General features: G+C 40.7%; 1 long non-coding RNA gene across 7 annotated transcripts in view; it reads left to right on the top strand.

The window, feature by feature from the left end:
• Window positions 1–22,120, top strand: part of LOC144291588 (uncharacterized) — a 156,747-nt gene that overhangs the window by 11,692 nt on the left and 122,935 nt on the right. For all 7 annotated transcript variants that reach the window (XR_013358917.1, XR_013358918.1, XR_013358915.1 and 4 more), the window contains exon 2: window positions 21,667–21,743. This is a non-coding gene — a long non-coding RNA (uncharacterized LOC144291588). The remainder of the gene's footprint in view (window positions 1–21,666; window positions 21,744–22,120) is intronic.

The raw sequence follows: 22,120 nt of genomic DNA, 5'->3' as shown, positions 1-22,120 counted from the left end.
AATTTGAAAGCAAGGCATTATTTAAGGGTCCCAATTTGTCTTTGTGTGGGACAGAGGTAACCAAAACTGTGTCTCCCTGTTACTTATGGCCCTCATGAGCTGCCCAAACAATCATGAATGTCCAGCAGGATATTTATGGGATTTCCTAAAAGGATATCAATTACTGGAGGAAAGTTTATTTAAAAAAAAGCTGCATTTCTCTTAAGTGAATTTTCTCTTATTTTGAGGAATTATTTTATGCAGGTATCCGGTGCCACCACAGACAGTGCATTGTGACTTGCTCATCTTTAGTGACTTTTGGCTTGTCTGTGTGTACTTGGCTGCTTTCCCCAAATGTTGGCCAGGGCCTTCTGATATAACTGCCATTAATCAGGCAAAAGCAAATACAAACAATGTGAATCTTTTTCCACTTTTAGCCCGTAAATTAAAAGTATAATATCATAAATTTGGGGAAAATTAGACATAAACTGACATATTTATATACATGCTATATCTCACTAAATGAAAATCTAGGCTAGAATTTCTTTTTTAAAAATAATTCTTTTGAATTGATTGTATCTTGCACAATGAAAGCTGAAGTGACCTGAAAATGGCCTACATTCTTTCCCTAGTGTTCTTGTAGGCACCTGAACACACACACACACACAAAAACCAAACCCTAGATTGTGTGGAAATGTTATGTCTTCTTGTGGTTGATTTTCAACTTGATACTTTGCATCATTGCAAGATTAAAAAATTTTTCCTGGAATGTTGATTTAGAATGTTGAGCACTAACTTAGAATTCAGTTTTAAGATTTGAAACACACAGTGCAATTAAGGGGTTTAAAATTCCTGTACTTCATTGTAAGAGACCATTCTTTTATAAATTAGAGTGTTTTGTAAAATAGCAGCCAAAGGACAGGGAGATGGAAAAGGAAAATAGAAAAACAGGAAGAATTATCCTTCTTTGTTCCGTTCGAAAACACACCCAAAAAGAATATTAAGTATAAGTAGTGAGGGAAAAGGCTGACTGTGCCAACTTACTAGCATTGATTAAGCAGTTCAAATGTGTTAATATAGTGATTTTCAGATTGCTGACAAAATGTGTAACACAACAGGAGGAAAAACCCCACAACTGTATTCTCAGTATCCAAACTATTGCTGCCAACATGAAGAAAGACTGTGCATCATATAATATTTTGCTAGACTTAACTGTTGTTTAGGTCTGTGGGGATATATCGATACCTAGAACTATATGCCAGCATGTGAAGGTAAGATCAACTGTGAAGGGCTTCTTCCTTTGCTTAATAAAACTCCTGGAATCTAACAGGGAACTAACCTGGCATCAGATGGCTATATGAGATTTGCAATGCCTTTTTCATAGTAAAGAATCTAAACACATCCAGAGAGTGATTATATAAATATGCAGTTCATATAGGTATATGGTCTACCATATGGTCTACCAGAGTTTCCTAGCAGTTTAAAAATGGTTCCGTAGATAAGAGGGATAGACCTAGAGTCTAGGACTAGAGCTAAAGCTGGAGCTGGAGTGCTTTCCAAGACCACCACCAGTTCTTCCATCCCTGGGAAAAAGGACAGAAAGGGGTGGTTCTGCTTGGCGCATTCAGAGATTTACTTGATTAGGATTCAGTCTGGACTAGACCACCTCATACTTTGACACTCTTAAGTTCTAGTGTTATAATACGTGGCCTCAAATTATTCAGAATCAATGGGACATGGTCAGGGAACCCTTGCATTTCTGTCCCTACTGGTCACCTGCTGTTCACTGTAGAGAGAATTCAGCATTTGCCCAGTTGCCCTCCCAGACAAGAAAAAGTGGTGGACACAGCCAGATCCACACCAACCAGCTTATATCCTATTCTTATGGATTCTTAAATGATGACACATTGATCAAGTTCATGAATATCACTGTTGCACGAAAACAGCAATACCTCTGATACCTGGTACGTTCTAAGAAAAAACATTTGTCATTTAACTTTTCAGAGTTAAAGTCACTGAGGTGGGGTTTTAATAAAGAAAATTAGTACTGTTATAATGTCTACATTATACAGTTTTACAAAGATACTTGATTTCTTTAATACAAATTTAGAGAAAATCTGTAAGTAATGGTGATGATGTGAATCAAAGAGGTAACAAACAGTTCACCGATCTGGAGGGCTTGCCCTGCCTGAACTAGAAGTCTGTTCTTTTTCCTTTTTAAGATTCTATTTATTTATTCATGAGAGACAGAGAGGCAGAGACATAGGCAGAGGGAGAAGCTCCTCCTGTGGGGAGCCCAATGTGGGACTCGATCCCGGGACCCTGGATCATGACCTGAGCCATTGAACCACCAAGGTGCCCCTGGAAGACTTTGTTCTTATGTGTCATATGGATTGTAGACAAGTGATCTGGAGGGCTCGAGTCTGAATCTGCTGCCCTAAATTTGGTAGTGAGTTTAGAATATTTGTTTAATGCAGGTATTTCAAATGAGACAACATTTACAAAGAGATATTAGAACTGTGGTAAAGTTTCTGGAAAAACCATGGAATAAGACAATTTAATGAACAGAATAAATAGTGGGGATTTGGAAAGATCTTTTCGAATCGATAACAAGTGGCAGAGAAAAAGGAGTTACTAATTTTCCTGCTATGTGGAATGAAACCGCACTTTCTGGGATTCACATTTCATATCAGAATTGTTTAACTAGCAAAATGCTGAAATGATTAAATATAAAACCATGAAGTTAAAGCTCAAGAAAACTTTGGTCAGAGATGTTTCTGGAGTGAGCCTTCACTTTCGTAGTTGTTTCTGTTCTGTTGGTCAGTGATGAAATGTGCTCTAATCAGCCTAGTAAATTATCCACAAAGGAGGGTTTACTTTGGTGGTTTGAAGGTATCTCCTTTCAGAGCTGTGATGCACAGAGCAGCACATCCCTTAACAGCTCATTTCCTCAGGGATACTAAGCAAGAGCCACACCCAGGAAAAGAGAAAAGTTTAAGATCTCTTCCCTTACTGTGAACCCTTTCCATGTTTAAACACAGATGACTCTCTCATTTGGAGTCTGGCTTAAACTGAACACTGCCACAAAGGCGCTAAATACTTCCTATGCAGAGACCCAGGGTCCATTTTTCACCAGGAAAATAAAAGCTGTCTTTACCAGCATTGTGCTTTGCCCAGATGTGAAACTGAAGCCGAAATGAATGAAACAACCTTATTTTTCCTATGGCAATTTAGATGGAGAACACTGTAATAAGTTGATGTGCAAACAGTATAAATATGTGTTGGTTGCCTATTAGAAACTGCCAAGAGTTCAGGTCTTATTTAGTAAAGCATGGTGTTGCTTTAGGTCTCAATCTGGTCCTTCCTCTGTCTTGGAAGTCCTTCCTGGTCGGCACAGTTATCCAATAATGTTGGGCCTGGGAAGCTGTCTCGTCCTAAGGTTTTTTTTGCATTTTAATTGTTTATTCTAATTTCTATTGATTTGACCATTGCCTTCTGATTTTTTTGTCTTACTTCAGCAGAGTAATGTCAAATGACTATGTAAATATACATATTTCATTTATATAGTTACTTATAAAATAATGTGTTCTTCGGATGTCAAATTGCTGTATCAGCAGAGTTAACTCCTCAGAACAGGTGGGACAGCAGGAAGAGACTAGAGTGAATGGAGAAATTCACTAACTTACTGTGTCTGAGTAAAATGAATATATATCTTTGAAGGACATCATTTCCAACTTTAAAATAAAAACAGAGAAGCCGAATCTAATGTGATTTGACTAGCCCATGTTTTTAAGTTTAGTAGTACCAATTCCTGAAATTTTAAAATTATTAATACAAAAAATAAACATAAAATATTTTAGAAGGTTTTTTGGTCAAAGTTGTATTATATGATAGGCTTTATTTTCCTTGGCATATTATGAAAAAGTCAACAAATAGCTCGGACCAACGGTGTACTTATACTTACTGGTAAATATTTATTAACTAGCTCTGGAAATGGGGTTAGAGAAGTCCTGATTCGTAGCATTTGACAATTAACATGATGTAAATACTCCTACATGGGGCCAGTTTCAGACTACCCCTGGGATGTCAATTGGCTTGAAAACCTCTTGAAAGTTTAATAATTAGTTCTTACAATGCATAATGACTCTGCTCCAGCATATTGGCCAAGGATGAATTTATAAAAACTGTAAAATGATCTTCACAGCTTAAGAGTTTGTCAAATCAGTTCTCTAATGTGGACGTGGAACCTCAAATATTCTGTCTTAGGATCCTCCAAATGCCTCTAGAAAAAAATGAAAACATAGTAGGGATAAGAATGGGAAAATTCTACTATATTTGCTCTATTTAGAATCTTACACCAAATATATTGGAAAAGTGTATTAAATGGAATGAATAGTTCCTTAAGCCTTTGAGATAAATAAATGTGTCTCTGAAAATAAAGATTTTAGTATTATTTGTAGCATGTTGTTGGAAGTAGAATATCAATAAATGGCCATGAATAAATAAATGATTTACTGCCCCAGTCACTAAACCTTTTCCTTATATTACTTTTTAATTTATATTCTTGGAGTGTGTCTTCTTTGGTATCCCTTTTCCCTCAAATCAGTTTCTATGCATCAGTGCCAATTTATTTCACCAAAACAAATATCCCTACAAAAACTCTTTATCTGCTAGACTGTTTACAGTGTATAACTAAATGATTTTATTCCCCCCTCCTTCCCACCATTCTTTAAATTAAAAGAATTAGAAGGATGTTGCTAATCCTGTGCCAGAGTTTGGGAATTATATGAAAAATATCCTCTGACTAATCCCACCTTACCTGGAACTATTAATAATTTAGGGAAAAGAGACTTAGTTGTTTAATCTGCCAGAATGAAAAGTTACAAGTAAAAGCTTCTTAACTTTATTCATTCCTTTCATCATCTCAGGCCTGGGTCTCAGAAGGTCTATGTTGATTAAATTCTTTGCTGCTTGAGAATATTTTTAATTGGCAGCTGATAAGGAGTGCTTTCAAATAAATTTATTCTAACATGGTCCTTGGGTGTGACCTTTACTTTTTAGGAATAGCCAAGAAATAGATTTACTAAAGAACATAATCCAGTAATCTTTACTGAGTTGTCATCTTTTTTTAAAGGGCTTATATGAGCACTGGGGGTTATATGCAACTGTGAATTATTAAAAACTACATATGAATGCAATGAAACGCCGGGACACCTGCACCCCGATGTTTATAGCAGCAATGGCCACGATAGCCAAACTGTGGAAGGAGCCTCGGTGTCCGTCGAAAGATGAATGGATACAGAAGATGTGGTTTATGTATACAATGGAATATTACTCAGCCATTAGAAATGACAAATACCCACCATTTGCTTCAACGTGGATGGAACTGGAGGGTATTATGCTGAGTGAAGTAAGTCAGTCGGAGAAGGACAAACATTATATGTTCTCATTCATTTGGGGAATATAAATAATACTGAAAGGGAATATAAGGGAAGGGAGAAGAAATGTGTGGGCAATATCAGAAAGGGAGACATAAGGTAAAGACTGCTAACTCTGGGAAACGAACTAGGGGTGGTAGAAGGGGAGGAGGGCGGCGGTGGGAGTGAATGGGTGACGGGCACTGGGGGTTATTCTGTATGTTAGTAAATTGAACACCAATAAAAAAAAACTACATATGAAACTAATGATGTACTATATATTGGCAAATTGAAGTTAAGTAAAAATAGATAGATAGATAGATAGATAGATAGATAGATAGATAGATAGATAGATAGACAGACTTATAGTTTTTAACTTGCCTAGTCCTCTCTCATATGTTCTTGTTTGCTCAAATACAGGAGAAGCATAATGGCAATGCTCTAGAACAATGAAGAAAAAATGAGGTTCTAAAAAGAGTGATTGGATCAGAGAAAATTTAGAAAATGATATTTCTGTTTCCTTGGCTTTAAGAGGCCTAGGTACTCAGATAGGTAAAGCAAGTGGAGGGCTTTGATTTTTTAAAATTTATTTTGTAAAGCCCTGGGGACTCTCCCTTTCCCGAAAACTTAAGGCTCCAGAAGGGTTGCTTTTAACCACACCATGCATGATAATTTTTCTTTCTGCCTCCAAGGAAATTTTTTTTTTTTTTAATTTTTTATTTATGATAGGCACACAGTGAGAGAGAGAGAGAGAGGCAGAGACACAGGCAGAGGGAGAAGCAGGCTCCATGCACCGGGAGCCCGACGTGGGATTCGATCCCGGGTCTCCAGGATCACGCCCTGGGCCAAAGGCAGGCGCTAAACCGCTGCGCCACCCAGGGATCCCTCTCCAAGGAAATTCTTAATCCGTGCTCTTCCTAATCCTTCTGCATTGGCTGTTTGTCAGTTGGAAACATTGACAGGTCTCATTAGTGAGTAGATATTAAAGTAACACATTTGTTCTAAAGAGAAAAACAAGCATATACATGTTACAGAGGTCACCAGTCACACAATGTACTGTTTGGAAATTTCCATTCACTTTTTCTATGTATATAAAGATTAAACTCTGATTCTTTAGGGAACTGTTTTTCAAATTACCCTATTAAAATAAAGCACTTCTGTATCTGTAGCTACTTTGGTGAAAAAAAAAAAAAAGGTTTGCCTCTTGGTGGATGTTAGAAGGAGATCATGATGTACCTACAATGTAAATTTGTTAAAAAGAAGGTAGGGTAAACTGATATACTAAAGTACTAAGTACTCTCCCTACCGTGAAACCTTTGAATCTATATTTTCTCCTGGATACAAACTTCCTGAGAACTTTCTTATCATTGAAGGCTCAAGGACAAGTGTTAAATGAGCTTATCCTTTTTACTTGAATTGAATATATGGGGCACTTAAAACCATAATCTCTATAGTCTAAACCCTTCCCACCAAAACAAGCAGTAAACCAACAAACAAACTACCCATCCAGGAAGATTACTAATCTGGTGGCTGATAGGTTATGTGATTTTGTTGCCTTTAATTTTCTTCCCAGATTTCCTTCTGTAGCATCCCTCTTTATTCTGTAAAGCCTTTTGAATATCTGCTTCTCTCTGAAGTATCATCAATTAATGAAATATTATGTAAGTTGTAACAATTTGATCTTCTCTACTCATATTAGCATTAAGCAACAGGATTCCTGAAGATGGAAAGACTTCCTTTGTCCTCCCTTTAAGGACATCAAAGCTACTTGTGTCTTCCACTTCTCTACCCCCTGATCACCAGGAATATGAGTAAAAAGTAGAAAAAGGACACTCATTTCTAAGAGATTGCTGGTTCCTGATCTGAGCCTTTGCAGACTTCAAAAGAGAAAATACTATAATTGAGAATATTCTTTTAAAGAAGAATGTCTGTTTTCTAGGCTTACCAATAATGGAGATTAAATAATAGAGAGCAAATTAATTCTAAGAAGAATGGTGGAATGATACGAAACAGAAAAAAGAAAGGCAAAGAAATAGTTGCCTTTGTTCTATATATTTGCTTAAATACTTTACAGCTCTGCCCCCAGACTCCTCTCTGATGCTATCAGGGCTAGCAACAGAGCTAGCCTAGGTAGCTATAGGCAGATCAATAATGAAACTCTATTGAAAAACCTCAGAAAGTAACGGGCAAAACCAAACCAAAATTACCCAAACATTTAATCAAGTGAATTTTTCTCAATTTCTGTTCTGAGTAACTATGTCATTACTTAAACAGCGTATTTCTTTCTATCATTAGTGTATGTTTGCTTGCATCTCTCCATTGACTTTAATCTTCAAATATGGTGTTTCTTTAATTTAAAAGGGTTTCAATATTCCCATCCCTTTATTATCAACAGACTTGCTGCTGGGAGAGATGAACTGTTGCCCTAGAAACACTCAAAACCTCAATTTCCCTGGAGCAATATCTCACTAATCTCAGCACTCAAATCACAATGTATTTAGTTAGAGCTTGCTCAGTGAGTACTTGAGGGTTGACTAAATGACTATTAAACTTCTCAGAGCAATCAAAGTAAAAGCTCCAAAGCAGCAGATCACCCATGTTGGAAGACAGCTCCTTCCATTCAGAGATCAGTTTTGTCAAGACCACCTAGAAGACACACAATTACCATTTACTGAGGGTAACTGCAGAATAGTAATCCCATATGTACCATGGATATAACCTATATATAATTTCCTGATACTTCCTAAATGTGGCATTTGGTAAAAAAAAAAAAAAAACAACATAGGTAAGTATCCATGTGTACATATGCATGTGCTTGTGTCTGTGTGTTCTCCTTGTGTAGACTCTCTTTGATTTGCTTACCCTCTCACTTGTTGACTACCTTTCTTCTCTTGTTTACCAACTCTCTTGGTAGAAGTTTGGCAATTTAGTTTATGTATCTTGAGGAATGCAGAGAGGACAGATCTAAGGACTTGAGACATATTTCCGAAGTGTTTGATTTCATCAGGACCAGAATAAGATTAGGTGTTTGTAATACAGTTTGACTCAAGGATTAGATCATCTTCTGACAGAAAGAAAGTGGTAAGAAAGTTATAGCTTCAAGATATGCTTGCAAACTAACACATCTGCTCATAAATCATAGTTTCTGGGAGAAGGAAGACCAAAACAAAAGTAAAACAAAAGACATAACACTGTCAACAGCAACAGAAAATAAAAATTTGATTCATAAACCAGGAGTCAGAGATTTTGTAGGATACCAGTAAAATTCCCATGAGTTACCAAGGGAAATGCTATTTCATCAGTTTTGAAATGGCTTTCCACTAGACCATTGACAAGTCCTTCCAATGCCGGCTTCCAGTCTAGCTTAGTGGAACATATTACTCTTCTCTGAAGGTTTGAGGGACTGTGTACGGCATTGCTGTTAATATTCCCATTTCATGTGTGAAACTGGGGTATGAAGGGTTAGTCTGTTTCTCTGGATTTGCACAGCTCTCTGAAGCAAGAATATCCAGAGGAATTACAGAAGTATGACTATATTGAAGCCTATTTTAAAAATGGTATACTATTTTGAAACATAAGTTAATTGGAAATTTGGGCTGTTATCAATTATAGTTTAACTTGAATGTCTGAAAATAATTCATAAGTAGCCTTTACTTTCTATAATTGAGGTTTCCATGTAAGATATGTTTTATTTATAACATGCTACACATTATTTTTTACATGGTTACTAACCGTGCACCTTTTGAAATAGTTATGATTTTAAAAATGAAAATTCTGAAAGGTCTATTTCTATGCCTTCTATGCCTCGGAAAATATTTGAATACTCTTGCTGTGTCATTTAATTTTGTATTGACCCCAGCTGCTGGTTGCAATCTATTTTTTTCCAGCCAGTGGCCATCAAGATGCCTTTCTAAGGTGCCTCAAATCCATATTTTATTTTATTTAAGATTTATGCTTTCAAAGGTGATCATCCACTTTAAAAATAAGAAACACCAAAAATAAATAAAGATACTAAGTCCTTTATTCCATTGAATATTCAAGCTAGAGGGAGTGTGTCGGGTCCTGCAGTCAGGGCTCCTCATCTTCTCTTTTTTAAAGATAAGGATGCTAAGCCTAGTGAGATGGTGCAGCTTGCCAAGACCACACAGCTAGTTAAGGAGGAGCCAGCACTGGAGCCCACATCTCTTGGCTTGCAGTTGAGACCTTCCCCACTGTATTTCAAGGAGACCATATTTAGCAAAGATTAAAATGCTGAAATTTTCTCTCCACATCTGTATTTTTCAGTAAATCAATCTTGGACATGAATCATACTCACCATTTCCAGTGTTTATCTGAAAAGTCCTAGAGCTCTGAACATTTTGGGGTTTACCTTTCATTAGCTACAGTGAAAATAGTGAAAGAGCCAGTCCCACCTCCTGTCCTGAATATACTGTTCCTCTCTGATATATTGGGTTTGCAGCTGCTTTTTGAGCCTCTCTCTTAAACACCATCCTCTTTACCCTATTGAAGAGTTATTGGGAATTTGGGAATCAACTGAAATATTTCAGTTTACAACAATGTAATTTAATGTTCACCATTCAAAATCAGAAACATAATGATACTCATTTATAGTCTGCCTTCCCTCTGGCTATTATTAATAATTTAAATAATGTTAAGATAGTGTTTCAAAGGAACATTTCAATTTTCACCATATGTGCTTAGGGGGATCCCTGGGTGGCTCAGCGGTTGAGCATCTACCTTCAGCCCAGGGTGTGATCCTGGAGACCTGGGATTGAGTCCTGCGTCAGGCTTCCTGCATGGAGCCTGCTTCTGTCTCTGTCTTCCTCTCTGTCTCTCATGAATAAATAAATTAAAAAAAGAAAGAAATGCCTGATTCGAGGGATTTTGCTTTTTCAACCAGTAGGAAGTGCATTAAGTGAAGTATTTGTATCTGCTTTACTTCCCTTGAGGACCAGAATAATAGTAATCACATTTTTCCTGAGTGCTTACAAACTGCCAGTTCTGGGAATAAACACTTTATGTGCATCATCTTATTGAATTCTTATGGCTACCCTGTGAGATGGTTATTATGGACTCCATTTTACAGATGAAGTAACTGAGGCTAAGGGATTAAGATCACAAAGTTGATCAATGGCAGAACTGTGGAAAAATCCAAGCAGTCTCAATTCAGGTCCCAGCTCTGTTGCAGAATATATAACCCTCTGGGGAGGGGACAGCTTCCTAGTCCCAACATTATTTGGTTGCCTCTGTGATCATGGCTGACCTCTGGGAGGGGGTAATGATCAGGTTGAGACTGAAGAAACATCATGGAATAGTGGTTGAACCCCTGGGCTCTAGACAAACAGTGTGCTGAAGCTGGCATCCCTGCTTTGCTACCTACCAGGCTTTAGTTACCCTGTCTCTATAGTGAGGAAAATATTACTACACATATCTGTAGGTCTGCTGTGAGCACGGGACAAGGTAATCCATGGAAAATATTTTACACAATGCTGGGCATGTCATACACACTCAGGAAAACTTAGCTATACTTACACTTGACTGATAACAAAACAAATGAATTCCTAGCCCATTGTCCATATCTCCAAACCATAAAAATACCCCATGAAAAAGGAAGATCTGAAGAGTGGTCTGGGGGCTCTGGGTGAGAGCTTTCATTCTTCTTTGAATAGCTCAGATGTCATTAAGGCTTTCTCACAAGAAAGTAAAGCAGCCAGGCAGCAGTTAACGATATGATAACACGTGAAAACAAGACAAAGCATCAACCGGACATGGCCCTAACCTTGGAAAAGTCGAAGAAGAGACTATGTAGCCAGGGATACTGTGAACAGAGGTGCACACGGGTATTACAAAGTGCACTGTTGTTGGGAGTGAGGCATGGGGTCTTGGGTAGAGACTAAGGAAGTACTATATGATAGCATCCTGGAGATGATAAAGCACTTGTTATGTGAAACACATGAGGCAGACCTGTTGTTGAGTCAAAGAAGCTGTTTTCTGCACCTAGGATATTTAATATGGCAATTTCTGGGATAGGAGTTGCAAAATAAATGCACAGATCTTTCCTAGCACCAATGAAGGTTTTGGGCTAAAGCATAGAATGGGATGGGAGTGGTTGGGCAGGGTAAAAACCTAGTGTGAAGAGTCCTAAAGAATGTGGTTTAAGTATGGTTTAGATTCAAGGTAATTAGCAAACTACCAGAGGTTCAAAGAAGAGTTTATGGTCTGTGTTTCTCTTTCTCCCTCTTTCCCTCTTTCTCCCCCTCCCTCTACCCCACCACACTTCCTGGATTCTCTATCTGGAATACCTCTCTATCCATCCCCTCCCCATTCCCCTCCTGTTTGCTTAAACTAACTCCCAAAGTCTTCAGGTCTCAGTGTTAGGTCTTTCTGAAAAAGCCATCCCTGACCATAGACTGGTTAGGTCTTTTCCTGTGTGTACTACTAATATCCTCCTCTTACCCCTGTGAAGTTTGTTTTCTTTATGTAGTGCTTTGTAACAAATCACCACAAATGTAGCAGCTTAAAACAACAAAATTTCTTTTCTCACAGTTTTTGTGCCTTAGGTATCCTGGACACTCTGCTCAGGAACTAAGGCTAAGATCAGGATGTTGGCCAGCTGTGTCTTCATCTGGAGACTTGACCAGGGAAAATTAGGCTTCCAGGCTTCCTTAGCTTGTTGGAAGAATTTGTTTCCTTGAAGCTGTCGAACTGAAGTTCCTATTTCTTTCATAGCTGTAGGTTGGGACCTACTCTCAACTCAAGTCCTTACCATGTGGCCCTCTACAACACGGTGTTGTGGCACTTCAGGGCCAGCAGGGAATCTGCTAAAATAGGAGCTTATGTAACATTAAATCATCATGGAAGTGACTTTCCCATCATATTCACAAATTCTGCCCATACTTAAGCGGGAAGGGATCATACTGTGTGTGTAGACCAAGGGTAGGGGATCTAGGGAGTCATCTCAAAATTCTGCCGTTTTTGCTTTATGACTGAGACATCAGTCATCTCAAAATATCCTTTATCACATTGCATTATAATTGCCAAATTGCTGAGATCCCTGAAGTACTATCTCTTGGTGGACCTGGCTTGTGTTTTGCATAGTACTTGGCAGATATTGGACTCTCACTAGATACTTGCTCAGTCACTTAATAAATGTTGACAGTTGAGTTTGGGTGGTAGAAACCATGAAGGTCAAAGGAGAAAAAAAAAAACCTTAATAACCAATATGTTCAGTAGAGTCCTAGGTGAAAAAATGTTTCTGAATGGCAATGAAGGAGGACAGAGAAATTTTGAACTAAATCTGGAATCCTCAGAATCTATTAATGAGGTGTTATGGAGCAAGAATTTTCTGTTCCCTAGTAGGTTATTCTAGGTGGGTTAAAATCAACTTGACATGAGACAGATTAATAGAAGAAAATAAAATTTAATTTCCTACATATGGAGAATCCACACAGTCGGAAATACCAAAGATAGTCAAACCAAGGGAGGTATATATAAGTCATTCTGAACTAAGAAAAAAGAGATAGGGATCTGGTACTTCAAAGGGAAGGAATGCAATTCTCAGGAAGACATAAGAGGATTGATGTTTGGTAAACTGTTGTTTATCACTCAGAAACAGTGGGACAGAAAGGACTTTGATCAAACAGGCCCTGCTATGTTCTTTCCTGTCTATGGTATCTAGTTTGTAGTGTACTGTAGTTAGCTCTGATGATAGCTCTCTTCCTGGAGCAGGGTGTCTATCTAAAGTATTTTTAGTCAGTTGTGGGGGAGATGAACTTTTCCTGAATCTTCTACATTTTGATTGCATTTTAACTCAAAGTAGCTATCCATCCTGGGGTGGTCTGCCTTTTGGCCCCTAAGAAGATGGTACCAGCATTGTGGTGATGGGGAAACTTGACACTGTATTTTTCGAGGTGGTGATTGAGTGATACTCAGTCAACACTGGTTGATTATGATGCATGGGGTGTTGAATAAGTAAGAATGAACAGTTCCCACTAATTTGCTGAAGTGTGGGAGGCCGTCCATGATAATCATTGCTTAAAAAAATATTTTAGCTTTTCCTCTGATCGAGGCACAGGATAAATACTATTGAAGAGTATTGGGGCTCAACCAAGAAAATATAGGAAATTTAAAGTAGGGAATTGGTTTACTCAGTGATGGGAATGATGAGAAGACAAAGAAGGGAGCGTTAGAATAACCAGAGATCAGTAGCCCCAGGAAGCTTCTACCATCTAGGGTTCTAGGTCATTCTAGGGAGGAGGTGATCACATAGGAGCTTGGAGGTCAGGGTTATGGAATTCATATGATAAAGGAAAACAAAACACAAAAAAGAATCAATACTTATAATGTGCCTACCAAGTAAGAAAAAGACAACTAACCAAATAGAAAAGTAAGCAAAGGTATTAGCAATTCACACAGTAAAATAAGATAATATAGTTCAGTTTTCATAAAGCAAGACATTAAACAACAGTCCTCCATGGATGATTTCTGAAATGGAGAGAAATGTGAAAGGTTGCATAAATGGCTGGCTTCTTACATTGGTTACTGGAAGGGAGGAGTGTGGAGCGTGGGACGGAGGACTAGGGAACAGGAAAATAAAAGAAAAAGGAGTACACAAGAAAAGTTTAAAGAACACATTCAGCATATACATGGTCCCATTCATGTAAAATAATTGACATATAAAAAAATAATAATAATTGACATATATGTCTATGTATAGGTCTGTGTATATACTACTTCCACCGCTCCCACCCAAGTCCAAACATCAGCTCTTCCCCTGGATTCCCTTTAGAATCTTCTTTCTCATTTCCCTCTTCCATGCTTGCCTTCATGTGGCACTCTGCACACAGCCCGAGTGATTATTTGAAAAGCTAAATCAGATCCTTCTCTGATGAGTACTGTCAGGATAGTACTCTCTGAGTACATGATAGTACATGATAGTACTTTCCATCTCACTCAGAGTAGAATCTGGCCCCTGTAGCTTCTCTAATCTCAGGTCATTCTCTCCCTTCCCTCAGGACACTCCAGCTACACTTGTCTTCACTATTCCTTGGATGTGCCGAATGCCATGTCACCTCACAACTTTCGTACTTTTGCAATCCCCTTTGCCATCTCCATCTTCCTGCCCTCTCCTCCATACTTCTGCTTAAATGTCACTCTTTAAAAAGGATTTTACTGACAACCCTACCCAAAATAACATCTCTGATACTAATACCCTTCTTTACTTTTCTTTAGAGCATCTATTACCACCTGGCATATGACTAGAATATAAACATCTTGAGGACATAGGCTTTGTGTCCCATGGCACACAGTAGGCACTCAAAAATCATTTACTGAATTAATGAATAAATGGGGATATTTGGGCAAGGATAGTCACCAAAATATTAACAATTATAGGTTTCAGGTGCTTTTTGTTTCTTCTTTATAATCTTCCCTATTGCTTGAGTAGCAAAATTCTTAAACATTTCTTTTTCCAAAAAAAAAAAACCACATTATTTTTCCTCAGTGACAAATCAGAGGATTTGGCTTGTTTATAGGAGTCTCTGATGGTTTAGATGAAGAACTCTTAAGGAAAAATGAGCTTATTACATTTCCTCTTAGAAATGCAAGATTATTAATAATCTCTGCAGCTCTCATTTTCCCACAGAACCTCAAGATGTTAGGTAGCTATTGCTTTATTTACTAGACATGGGTAGGAAGTCATATATTCAGGGTCCTAGTTCCTATGCTAGTATATGAGCCTTGTATCTTCCTGCTTATTGTAGTGGAGATAAACGTATCTTGTCTGTGTCAAAAACCAAATCACTAGTGTTTGCTGTAGTACTTAAGAAAAAGGAGATTGATGTTTCTTACATGTGTTTCTTTACTTTGGTTATTAATTGGTTAATATAATTGGCTGCTCCCAATTAGGAGCATAAATATTTACAATTGTTAGATCTTCTTGTTGTATAGACCTTTTAAGTATGATATAGCGCCCCTTTATATCTCTTCGTACAGTCTTTGGTTTAAAACCTAATTTATTGGGAGCCCCGGCGGTGCAGTGGTTTAGCGCTGCCTGCAGCCTGGGGTGTGATCCTGAAGACCTGGGATCGAGTCCCATGTCAGGCTTCCTGCGTGGAGCCTGCTTCTCCCTCTGCCTGTGTCTCTGCCTCTCTCTCTCTCTCTCTCTGAGTAAATAAATAAATAAATAAATAAATAAATCTTAAAAATAAATAAATAAAATCTAATTTATCTGATACGACGATTGATATCCCAGCTTTCTTTTGATATCCATTTGCATGATACATGGTTCTTCACCCCCTCATTTTCAGTCTACAGATACATTTAGGTCTAAAATGAGTCTCTCTTAAAGAGCTTATGGATGGTCTTGCTTTTTTTTTTTAAATCTAATCTGGATACCCTGTATCTTTTAACTGGAGCATGTAGCCCATTCATGTTTAGAGTAACTATTGAAAGATATGAATTTAGTGTCATTGTATTACCTGTACAATCCCTGTTTCTGCAGATTATCTCTGTTTCTTTCTGGTCTGTGTTACTCTTGGTCTCTCTTTGCTTACAGAATCCCCCTTAATATTACTTTCAGGGCTGGCTTTGTGGTCACATATTCTTTCAGTTTCTGTCTGTCTTGGAAGCTCTTCATCTCTCCTTCCATTCTGAATGACAACCTTGCTGGATTCAGTATTCTTGGCTGCATTTTTTTCTCATTTGGTATACTGAATATATCATGCCAGCCCGTTCTGGACTGCCAGGTCTCTGTGGAGAAGTCTGTTGTCAATCTGATATTTCTCCCTCTGTATGTTAGGAATCTCTTTCTGGACCTGCTTTCAGGATTTTCCCTTTATCTCTGAAATTCTCAAGCTTCATTATTCTATGTCAGGGTGTTGATCTATTTTTATTGATTTTAGGAGGGGTCCTCTCTACCTTTTGGATATGAATGCCTGTTTCCTTCCCCAGATTAGGAAAGTTCTCAGTTATGATTGTCTCAAATATATCCCCTGCCTCCCCCTCATTCCCACGCGCTGTGTGTCAGGAATTCCAATAATTCAGATCTTTGTTTTTTTAAATAGCATTATTTATGCCCATGAGGAGCCTCTCCTCATGGGCTATTAGTTTTTTTTCTCTCTTTTCTTCAGCTAACTTTCTTCCATCAACTTGTCTTCTATGTCACTTTTTCTCTCTTCTGCCTTATTTACCCTAGCTGTTAGAGCAACCAGTTTAGACTGCATCTCAGAGTATTTTAAAATTTGGCCTTATTAGATCTCATTTCTGCAGTAAGAGAATCTCTAGAGTCTTTTATGCTTTTTTTGAAGTCCAGCTAATCACTTTATAATTGTTATCCTGAATTCCATCTGATATTTTACTTAAATTCATATCCATTAGATCTGTGGCAGAGAATATTCCCTCTTGTTCTTACTTTTGTTGTGAATTCCTCCTTCTAGTCATTTTGTCCAGGGAAAAATGGCTGTATGAGTCAACAGAACTAAAATTTTCAACAATGACCCAAGCAAAATACACACTAGAAGAATCTGAAGAGGTTAGGAACCAGGAAAGAAAAGAAAAAAGACAAAGAAACACACACACACACACACACACACACACACACACACACAAAAGAAAAGAAAAGAAAAAAGGGGAGGAGAGAATATAACCTCACAGTGGAAAAAACAGGGTGATCCACTTGGTCCTGTGTATTTTGGTCTATATGTTAGAAGATACTAAATTCTAAAGTTATAAAGAAAACAAACAAATATATATATATATATATTTTATAAATATATATTTATTATATATATTACATATATTTTATAAAAACGAAATTGAATAGAGTCAAAGGAAGCCAAAAATGAAAAACATATCTGTAACATGTAATTGTAAAATATGAAAGTTTAAAAAAAGATTTAAAAAGAAAAAGTGGATTAAAAAAACTAGTTGAAATGGGAAAAAAGAAAAAAAGTAAAATTTTGAACTGAAAGACCAACAAATCATAAGAGAAAACCTTGAGTTCTTTCTGTATATTATTTTACCCTCCCACTGGAGTTTTCCAGTCCTGGTTGGTCAGTAAACTTGCTGTTCCCGTGTTCTTTCAGCCAGTATTCTGGGGTCTGGGAGGTGTGCTGTGCTGGTTCTCAGGTGTCTGTGCCTGGGCAGAGTTGCCCACCCCTTGCCAGGGAGCTGGGCTCAGTATAAGCTGTTTGCTGTGTGTGGCTTTTGTTCCCTGAAGGCTTTCCACACCACTTCAGAGGGTGGAAATAAAAATGACTGGCCCCCATCTCCAACCCCAGAGCTGAAAGATCGTGGTGTGTGCCAAACTCTACAGACTGCTATGGTGCCCACCCACTCACATCCTCCAGGGGGAAGATGGAGGGACACTGATTTGTGTGATTTGCAGGGCTCTGGCAGGGAGAGCTCCCCCCGCTAGTGCATGCAACTGCACGCCCCCTCCTAGAGGAAGGAGAGGGTCATCCTGTTTCTGTCCATTGCAGGAGTGTTCACAGAGTGTTCATCTGGTTGAGTGTGCACCCGCTCTGCCTTTCCTGAAAGAAGACGGAGGGTTGCTGCGTTCCCATCCTTTTCAGGGGCCCAACACCCAGAGCAGTCACCCAAGCCAGCCTTGGTTCCTTGTTTAGGGCAAAACAAGCTGAGGGTCCCCTTCCTGGTTCAGTCATTTAAAGCTGTTTCCCTGCAGCAATGCTTGTAATTCCTGCCAGCTGAGACACTCCTGTTCTTTCTGCACTTCCAGGGATATTGATACCCCACTGTCCCACCTTTAATTCTGCCCCCACTTCACCACTGAGTATCTTTCAGGCAGGGAAGTCTCTCACAGGAGCATATTTCTAAAGGTCACAATTTTGAGCTCCAGGGTCACATCACTTTCCAGTACCAGCTTACATAGGCTCCTCCACACCCCCACACTATTTATCTTCCAGTATGGCCCCTCCGTTTCTCTTCTCCACACTCCTACCTTGCAAAAAATGGTCACTTTTTTATTTGTTTTTTTAAGATTTATTTATTTACTTATGAGAGAGAGAGAGAGAGAGAGAGAGAGAGAGAGGCAGAGACATAGTGAGAGGGAGAAGCAAGCTCCATGACAGGAGCCCAATATGGGACTCGATCCCGGGACTCCAGGATCGCGCCCTGGGCCAAAGGCAGGCGCCAAACCACTGAGCCACCCAGGGATCCCCTCACTTTTCTATTTGTATTGTTCCAGCCATTCTTTCCTTACATCTCAGGTTGAATACATAGTTTTCAGGATGATTTGAGAGTTATCTAGCTAAATAAGGGGACGAGATGAAAGGAAGATCCCTCCCCTTTTGCCATCTTGCCTCTTCCAATTAATTTAATTTAAATATAAAATTAAAAATGGATCTTCCAAACCAGGAAAAAAAATTACATTGGCTATTTGGGATGTTCTGTGGTCCCATATAAATTTTAGCATTATTTGTTTGCCTTCTGTGAAGAGTACTATTTGTATTTTGATTTGGATTGTGTTACATCTGTAGATTGCTTTGGGTAGTAAGGACATTTTGAAAATATTAATTCCTCTGATCCATAAGCAGGGCCTATCATTCCATTTGTTTTGTTTTCAGTTTCATTCATCAGTGTTTTATTGTTTTCAGAGTATAGGTTTTTTACCTCCTTGGTTAAATGCATTCTTAGCCTCGGCCCCGGCGCCCCGACTAGACTAGCGGGGGAAGGCAGAGGCGGTCTCGGGTCCCCTGTAGGCTCCGCGGAGGGCGGGCCTCTGTGTGGCAGGTCTGCGGGGGGCGTGGCGGGGGCGGGGCGGGAGCTTGCCCAGGCGCCTGAGCCCGAGCGTGACCTGAAGGGGGCCGGGGCGTGGCCGCAGGAGGAGCTGTGCGCAGATGCGGCGACGTGGGCACGGCAGGAGGTTGCGCGGCCGCGCCCCCAGTCCAGGCCCGCGGTTCCCCGCGGTTCCCCGCGGTTCCCCGCGCTCCGGGCTCGCGGCAGCGGCTCTGCAGGCCTGGGCCCCTGGCGCGCAGGTCAGCGTGGGCCCCGGGAGGCGTGACGGGCCCCGGGGTGGCTGTGCGAGAGGCATCTGGCCCTCGCTGGTGGCGCGGCGGGTGCCTGGGAGGGACCGGAGGGGGACAGTGAGTCTTGGGGGCCGCATGGAGGCGCCCCCGTGGCGAGCCCGGCGGACACCCTTTGGGCCGCCAGGGTGCCGGGCAGAGGGCTGCGCGGGGGAGGAGTGGTGGCACCTGTTCTCGGAGGGGGGCGGCGGCGGGGCCTCCTACGTGTCAGGTCAGGTCTCACAGGAGCGGCTCAGGGAGGGTGTGGGGCCCCTCCACCGGGGCTGGGGGAGGTGCCGCCGAACCCATCCGTGGCAGCTCAGAGGGGTTAGGATGCAGGCACCTTGCGATGTCAGGGCAGGGCCTTGGGGCGGTGGCTTGAGGGCCTGGGCTGCTGGGCCCCCCCAGGCCCCCCAAGGCCCTTGGCTGTTCCTCCTCCCCCCACCCCCTCCCCGCTCTCAGGTCCCTCCCTAAGCTCCCCAGCCTGGCCGGCAGCATGCCCCCCTCCCCCTTGGTCCCTTTCAGGTGAATATGGCTACCTCTGAAATTGTTGAATTTTGAAATCGTTCCCCTTTCTGCACATCCTGTCCAGTATTTGTGGTTTCCTGTCTGGCCAATGTTCCCCATTCTCACCGGTGTAAGGTGGGATTTCGTTGTGCTTTTGACGTGTGTTTCCCTGATGGAAATAACAGTGATGCGGCGCATTTTCTCATGGGCTTGTCGGCCACGTCGACGTCTTGCTCTGTGCCATTTCGGTTCGTGTCTTTTGCCCATTTCCGGATTGGATGGTTGGTTTCTCTGCTGTTGAGTTGAATGGGTTCTTTAGAGATCGTGGATGCTGGCCCTTTATCTGACGGGTCATTTGCACGTAGCTTCTCCCATTCTGGAGGTTGTCTGTTGGTTTTGTTGAGTGTCTCTTTGGCTGTACGGAAGCTTCTCATCCCGATGAAGTCCCAATAGTTCATCTTTGCTTTTGTTTTCTGGCCTTCACGGGTGTATCTTGCAAGATGTTACTGTGGCCAAGTTCGGGAAGGACGTAGCCTGTGTTCTCCCCTAGGGTTTTGATGGAATCTCATCTCACATTTACATCTTTCATCCATTTTGAGTTTTATCTCTGTGTATGGTGTGAGAGAATGGTCCAGTTTCATTCTTTTGCATGTGGCTGTCCAACGTTCCCAGCAGCCTTTAGTGAGGAGGCTGTCTTTTTTCCAGTGGATGGTCTCTCCTGCTTGGTCGAATATATGGTCCTGACCGTAGAGTTGAGGGTCCACTTCTGGATTTCTCTCTTCTGTCCCATTGATCCGTGTGTCTGTTTTTCTGCTAGTAGCACACTGTCTTGATGAGCACAGCTTTGTAGCACAACCTGAAGTCCGGCGTTGTGATGCCGCCAGCTGTGGTTTTCTTTTCTAATATTGCCCTGGGCATTCGGGGTCTTGTCTGATTCCACACTAATCTTCAGATGATTTGTGGCGACTCTCTGAAGGGAGCCTTTGGTATTTTTGATGATAGGGATTGCAATCAATGTGTAAATTGCCCTGGGTCAGTCACGTTGACATTTTCCCAATATATGAATTCTTCCAATCCAGGAGCAGGGGATAGTTTTCCATCTCTTAGTGTCCTCCTCAATTTCTTTCAGATGTGTTCCGTGGTTTTTCGGGTAGAGATCCTTTACCTCTTTGGTTAGGTGTATTCCTGGGTATCTCATGCTTTTGGGTGCAGTTGTCACTGGAACCGACTCCTTAATTTCTCTTTCTTCAGAGTCATCGTTGGCGTATAGAGAGGTGACTGATTTCTTGGCATAGATTTAGGATCCTGCCACGCTGCCGAATTTGCTGTATGAGTTCTACGATCTTGGGGTGGAGTCTTTTGGGTTTTCCGGGTACAGTACCATGCATGCCATCGGTGAAGAGGGCAAGTTTGACTACTTCTTTGCCAATGTGAATGCCTTTTATTTTTTCTGTCGCTTGATTGCTGAGGCCGAGATGTCTAGTAGTATGTTGAGAAGACGTGGTGAGGGTGGACATCCCTGTCTCTCGTTCCTGATGTTCGAAGAAAGGCTCCCAGTGTTTCCACATTGTGGATGATAATTTGCCACGGGCTTTTCGTAGATGGATTTGAAGATGCTGAGGGACGTTCCCTCTATCCCTGTACTCTGAAGGGTTTGGATCTGCCATGGATGCCGTATTTTGTCAAATGCTTCCTCTGCGTCTCTTGAGAGGATCATCTGGTTCTTGTTTTCTCTCTTGCAGATCTGATGAAGCCCATCGAGTGTTCTCCGAGTGCTGAAGCAGCCTTGCACCCTGGCGATTAACCCCACTGGGTCGTGGTGAGTAACTTCTTAATCATGTCCCGTCGGATCCTGTTGGCTCATATCTTGTGGAGAAGGTGTGCGTCCGCCTTAATCAGGGACATCGGTCCAGCATTGTCCCCTTTTGGGGTCTTGGGTTTTGGAGTTAAGGTGATGCTGGCCTCCAAGAACGAGCTTGGAAGTATTCCATCTCTTTCTATCTTTCGGAGCAGCTTTAGTAGCATAGGTAGTCTTTCTTCTTGAAGCGCTGGATAGAATTCCCCTGGGAAGCCATCTGGCCCTGGACTTTTGTGTCTTGGGAGGTTTGTGTGTTTGTTTATAGGTTTCTTTCTTATTGGAGGTCATTTTGCCAACATCGAGTGTAACTCCCCCAGTGTTCATCGCATCAAGTGCCC

Source organism: Canis aureus, chromosome 20, assembly GCF_053574225.1.
Source record: "Canis aureus isolate CA01 chromosome 20, VMU_Caureus_v.1.0, whole genome shotgun sequence".
Classification (NCBI taxonomy): domain Eukaryota; kingdom Metazoa; phylum Chordata; class Mammalia; order Carnivora; family Canidae; genus Canis; species Canis aureus.
Note: the sequence above shows the minus strand (reverse complement) of the source record. Positions and strands in the feature narration are given on the sequence as shown.